At 54.0% G+C, this 6,122-nt stretch overlaps 1 pseudogene; it reads right to left on the minus strand.

The window, feature by feature from the left end:
- Positions 1–549: 549 nt before the first annotated feature.
- On the minus strand, positions 550–2,991 carry LOC114905745 (annotated as a pseudogene).
- Between the last annotated feature and the right edge of the window lie 3,131 nt (positions 2,992–6,122).

The following is a 6,122-nucleotide window of genomic DNA, read 5'->3' on the forward strand; positions in this document are numbered from 1 at the left end:
GGAAACAGGGAGCTGGTGCTCACGGGGATAAAGCTTCACTTTTGCCAGAAGAAAACGACCCTAGAGATCTGTTGTACAGCAACAACAGAAGTCCACTTAACACTACTGAGCTGTACACGTAGAAGGGTGAAGCTGCTACAGTTATGTGTTAGTAACATCTCGTTAGAATAATACTAATCTTGACTTGACTGGTGTTGCAGTTTTATTGCTGGAGAGAAATTACAGGCTTCAGGAGTTTAAACTGACCCTAGTTTGGATGTGGATACACTTGAGAACATCGCAATAAAAACCACTGTCAACAGCCACCGCCCAAGCGATGGCTTCGGCGAAACCCTGCCAGTTTAGTAAAGCACTTCCCCGTCTCTATGTAAAAATCACGGGCTTGTGCCTCTGCAGAAAGTTTGTACGTCTAACGACGTAAAAGAGCGACACATTAAAACAAAACCCAAATGCGGGTGAAACTCCAAATGCACTCGGTCGCTGCTCTTGTGTTTTCTAAAGGAGAGAAAATCAGCCAGGCCTCAGGGCTTGGGAGCGGCTGGCGGGCCTCTATCCGCGGTCCTCGCGGCCTGGCTGCTGCGCTGCGGGCCCCGAGGGGAAGTCGCGGCGGCGCACGTGCAAGCTGAACTGCAACTGCGGCCGCGGGGCCGCCCAGGCCCAGCCCGTCTGCTGCGGGGGGCTCAGCCCGGGGCTGCTCAGGCCAGAGCCCGGCGGGGACAACACGAGCACCTGGGGCGGCTGGAAGCCGTCCTCTGCACCGAGGTGAACAACCACGGCTTCCTCGGCACGCAGGACCGTGTTGGGAACGGCGGCGCCCTGTGAACCTGAAGCCTGTGCCCCCGGACCCTGGACCCCCGGACCCTGTGCCCCCGGACCCTGTGCCCCCGGACCCTGGATCCCTGGACCCCGTACCCCCGGACCCCGTACCCACGGACCCCGTACCCCCGGACCCCGTACCCCCGGACCCTGGACCCCTGGACCCCGTACCCCCGGAACCCGTGCCCCCGGACCCCGTGCCCCCGGACCCCGTGCCCCCAGACCTTGGGACGCCGGCAGCCGAGGAGGCGGGGCGCAGGGCCACTGCAGGGGAAGCAGCTGGGGGAGGCGCGGCTGCGGGGCCGGCTGCTGGCTGCTGCACAGGAGCGAACCGCGGGGCAGCTGCACCACAGGAAAGGCTCTGAGATCCGAAGCGTTTTTCTCCGGAGGAGGAGGCGGCGGCGGCGGCGGAGGAGGCGGCGGCAGCGGCAGCGGAGCTCCTGCGGGCAGGTGGCCCGGCTGGATCCCCCCGGGAGCTGGGGCTCTGGTGGCACAGCCTCTCCCCGAGGCCTGGCCTCCGCGTCTGGGGCCCACTTCTCTGAGGACCTTCAGGCCAACGGAGATGACCGTGACCCGGGAGACCGAGGTCGTCCGTGATGAGCCCTCAGTGGACAGGGCGGTGGCAGGAAGCGTGCTAACTGGGCTCTGCTCCACAGAGGATTTCTGGGAAAGACCTGGTGGCTTAGGAGCAGGGCCAGGAGATGCACATGCCTGAGAGCTGCCTGCCTGCTGTGAAGTGAGACTCTCACCCCAGGAGCTCCTTCCTGAGTGCCAAGGAAGTCGCACGGGTGGAGGTGGATGTGTGGCTCCTCTGTCGGGCACTGAAGACTGAACCCACCCAGTCTTAGGCTGTTCTGGTTCTTTCCCTGGAGAAGGTTGCCTGAGACCGGCTGAGCCACTGGAGCTGTGTGACATCTGCACTGGACACTGGGTGCTCTCCTGGACCGACTCCTCGGGCCGACTGACCACTCTCCCAGCATCAGACTTTGCCCCGGGCGGGAAACTGTAGGGATGGTCATCTGCGAAGGAGTGGGGGGGAGACGGCTGTCTCTCCCACGTGGCTTCTGTACCGGACCCTTTTCCAGAGGCAAGTGAATTATCAGTCAGCTGCCTGACGGTCAGCCTTGCTGCCTGGGACTGGTCGCCAGCGTCACATCCAAATGCAAGACCACCTTGTACCTCATGCACTGGCCAGACTGTTGGTTGTGAGTCATCACATCCGACAGACTTCTTCCCTTTAGCATATTTCTCCACGTCCACTTGAGAAGGTACGGCCAAGTCACAGCGTCTCCGTTTCCACATATCTACACAACTTCCTGCTTTAAAAGTTTTGAGGCCGTAATTCCCACCTGTTTTACTTCCTCTTATTCTTTTGCAGGAAGTCAGGGCTCTTAGCTCAGGAGAAGGTGGACGAGACAGCTCCTGCTGCCCATTCAGAGAGGTCATAGAGTACCTCTTGAAGTTCCTTTTCATGGGAAGAGTGTTCATCTTTTGTTTGTTATAGAGCAGTCTGTTTGCAGTGCACGCTACTGATATAGAAGGGTCTAGACACAGTGGTTCAGCTGTAGCTAAGATCAGTTGGCTCTCAAGCAAAAGTCTGTCCTCCTGGGTCCAATTCTGGTTATCGCTGGCTATGGCCTCTACATCCCAGGCTAAAGTCTGCATCGTGGGACGTAAGAGAATATGCCTGCTTTGGTAATGGGGAGGTTCCCTGTCGCTGGACTGCCTGTAGTCCCGTATTTCTGCTATCACACACCCGTGATGAAAAACGTTAACCTGAGACTTTTCCAGGAGACCCACTAAAACAGGAGGTAATTCTTCTGCATCCAAGTATTCGAGCAATTCCCCTTCTTCATAGGGCAGTCGGATGATCTCCGAAGATGATCCATTCTCCCCTTTGAGCATCAGCGAATAGCCCTCCTTTCCTGGGTACAGGTTGACCACCAAACACGGCAACAACTCTCTCCTAAGAAGCTTCTCTAACAGGTTCACGTTGCTTGTTAATTCCTCCGTAACCTCAGGCTCTTTTTCACATTCTTCAACATAAATGTCATAAAGTTTTTCATAGAGAGACTTCTCCCCATTAGATTGGTATTTCCTTTCCGGAGGTCTCTGTCGGGCACTTGCAATGATATACTCCGCACGATCCAAAGCTCGTTCTAGAGCCTGTTCCATTGCGGTACAAAATGGGGGCCCTAATGGAAGAGAAAATATAAGTGAGCGGATGAACCGGGTGAAAACCCTGTCTGCAGTATCGACGAGCATTCTTGCAAACGCGGCCACTCCACAGTGGCGCGACCAGCCTCACCTCCAAAAGGACACCAAGACACCCGCCCCCGAAGAAGCAGCGCGCAAAATACCTGCGATTTAGGGAAAGACCTAAAGGCGTGCAAGCGGCCACCGCACTGGATCTCGCTCGCCTCGCGTGGCACCAGATGACCCGGATGTGAATGTAAGCGATTCTCCGCCCCCCACGCCCCCCACCCCCGCACATCCCCCCGAAGGCGCGCACATCCGTGCGTGCGCCTGCGCAGATCGTAGGCTCAGGCCTCATCCTTCTATTGCCTCTTGGGCGCAGGCCCGCCCCCTTCACTTCTGGTTTTGGGGTCTGCGCTTCCACCAAGGGCTGGGCTTCGCCACACCTTCTTTTCTTATAACCTTGAAAAGCACAAGCAGCCAACAAAATAAAAATCTATCATTTTTCGGTGCGGCTCTAATACGCACCAATTTTCGTGGTACTGCAGTTGCCGGGAAGGTCATGAAGGGTGGTCATTTCTTGGCGATCACTTCACCAAGCATTATTCACTGTTTTGGGAATGGCTTGTTTGTTCCCAGTGGCAGGACCGCTCCTGGTGTCCATCGCCAATTTAACACACCCAAAGAGTCCCCATATAGGGCTTCCCTGGTGGCGCAGTGGTTGAGAGTCCGCCTGCCGATGCAGGGGACACGGGTTTCGTGCCCCGGTCCGGGAAGATCCCACGTGCCGCGGAGCGGCTGGGCCCGTGAGCCATGGCCGCTGGGCCTGCGCGTCCGGAGCCTGTGCTCCGCAACGGGAGAGGCCACAGCAGTGAGAGGCCCGCGTACCGCAAAACAAAACAAAACAGAGTCCCCATACATAGCTCTTGCCTACATGCAGGCTCGCTGTATTTGGTGCAAGCATCAGAATTCTTCATTGATTCTTCCAGTGATCTCCTGCCTAATGGTGTTCATAGAGATGTGCACGTAACATGACATTCTTTTACAGAAGTACTTATCTTTTATTTCTCTAGGTATTTCAGAACGGGCTTTATAGTCTTTTTCAAAGTGTGTGGTAGGTACCTTATATCGTCTAAGAATTCCATTCAGGATTAAATCGTTTGTTTTAAAAGGTGGTTTGCATCTGATAGGGTTGAGAACTGTTGTTCCAGGTGACGGCTGTACAGTTTAAATGGTTACTCTAACTGTAGACCATAGCTGCAGTCCTAGTGGTGGTTTGGAGTGGTATGATTGAGTCCTAGGTAATTTATGGGCCATTGTTTTCCATTAATATTGTTGCCTTGCAATCTGCCAGCCTTTTTGGACAGGTTTTTTTTTGTTTTCTGTTTTAAAGAATCTCTTGATGTTTAGGTGTAGACATAATGATAATACAATATTCATAGTGAAGTCACAAATGAGAAGAATCCAAGATAAACTGGTGAAATTCCTGAATTACAGACTACTATAAAATAAATGTGTTTTTCTAACCAATAGCAATTATGATAATTACATGTTACAGTAGATACAGTCTACTGACACAGGATTCAAAACTCCTTGACTAAGAGTTCCTTAAACATGTCCCTCGTTCAGCAATAGACAAGAATAATTTTCTCCTGGCATATCAGTTGTCTTTGGGCAAATGTACACAGTCGTCCCTCGGTATCAGCGGGTGATTGGTTCCAGGACACCCGCCCGCCCCCCCAAGGATGCTAAAACCCTCAGATGCTCAAGTCCTTACAGTAGGCCCTCCATATCCCCATCCCTGGTTCTCCCTCTGCAGATCTGATTATATTTGATCCGTGGTGGGTTGAAACCGCAAATGCGGAACCCGCGGATATGAAAGGCCAATGTGAATACTTGTGGATGCCTCAGGGGGGGCTTGAAATCGGTTTAGTTTCTTAGCTCTTTTAAGCATCCTTCCCTGTCTCTCTCTTTTCCCCTCCACATGCCCACCTTTAGGCTAAGCGTAAGACTGGATAGTTAAACCATAGTTTGCTATCCAATCATCCAAATAGCCAACTTTAATCAAGCCCAACTGAATGAGGTGAACAGGAGCTCTGACCCTCACTCAAAGCACTGCCTATCCTTCCAACTTGAACAGATGAACTTAGCTGCCTGCCGGCCTCTTGCAGGCTTCTCACCAACCATGATCCCCTTCACCTTCTGTCCTCAGGAATTTGCTGTGTGTTGGGTCTGGAAAAGTACCAGTCTGGGACAGTATTCCGTTTAGGTGGAGAGGCTAATTAGAAAGGGAAAGCTCTGCTTTCTTGGGGATCTGAGGTAGATTCTGTTGGAGGGGAAGTGGCACAGTGGACCTGTGTTGGAGTCAGGTTATCCTTCTAAAAAGTGAAGTCCAGGATTTCTGGGGGCTGCTCCCAGCCTGCAGACCAGGCCCGGTAGCTTCTCAGCATGACAGAGGAGGAGGGCTGGGGCTAGGGTGAGGCAAGCGGGAGCCCAGGGTGTAGGGTGCAAGGAGACAGCCACCCTCGGCTTGTGCAGGTCCCAACAGGGCCGGTGCCCTGGGTGCCTGGCTTGCTCACCTTGCCCCAGTCCTGCAGACAAGGCCCCTCACCACCTTGCGCCTGTCTGCTCCTCTCCTCTCTTTCCTTTGCTTTCTGTGCTCTGAGCATAATCACCGGGCACCGACAGGCCCACCCCTTCAGGGCTCTGTGCCCTCTCTGCTTAGTCACCTGCCAATCTCCACCCATCACCTCAAATACCCCTTCCTGACTTCCAAGGAGCTCGCCTCCTTGTCTCTGCTGTTCTGCCAAAGCACACGTACCACACACCGTATCAGAGCCAGGCTTCGCATCGGAAGGGAATCGAGTGTGTGTTTGCACCGTTCTCCACACCCAGCCTCTGGATTCTCTGAGGGCAGACACGATGCCTTTTCCGTCTTTGTCTGGTCACCAACTTGGTCATCACTTGGCACAAAGTTGGCACAACAATGAAGGAACGGTTGACCCCATGCTCTAGTTACTTTACTTCAAGACTCGTGTGAAGAAATATTTCATCCCCTTTTGAGCGGTGAGAAAGGCGTCCCGAGCCGGGTCTTCAGAGTGTTGTGCTGT

The sequence above is a fragment of the Monodon monoceros genome, unplaced genomic scaffold (assembly GCF_005190385.1).
Source record: "Monodon monoceros isolate NGI ecotype Baffin Bay Population unplaced genomic scaffold, NGI_Narwhal_1 Super_Scaffold_22, whole genome shotgun sequence".
Lineage (NCBI taxonomy): Eukaryota > Metazoa > Chordata > Mammalia > Artiodactyla > Monodontidae > Monodon > Monodon monoceros.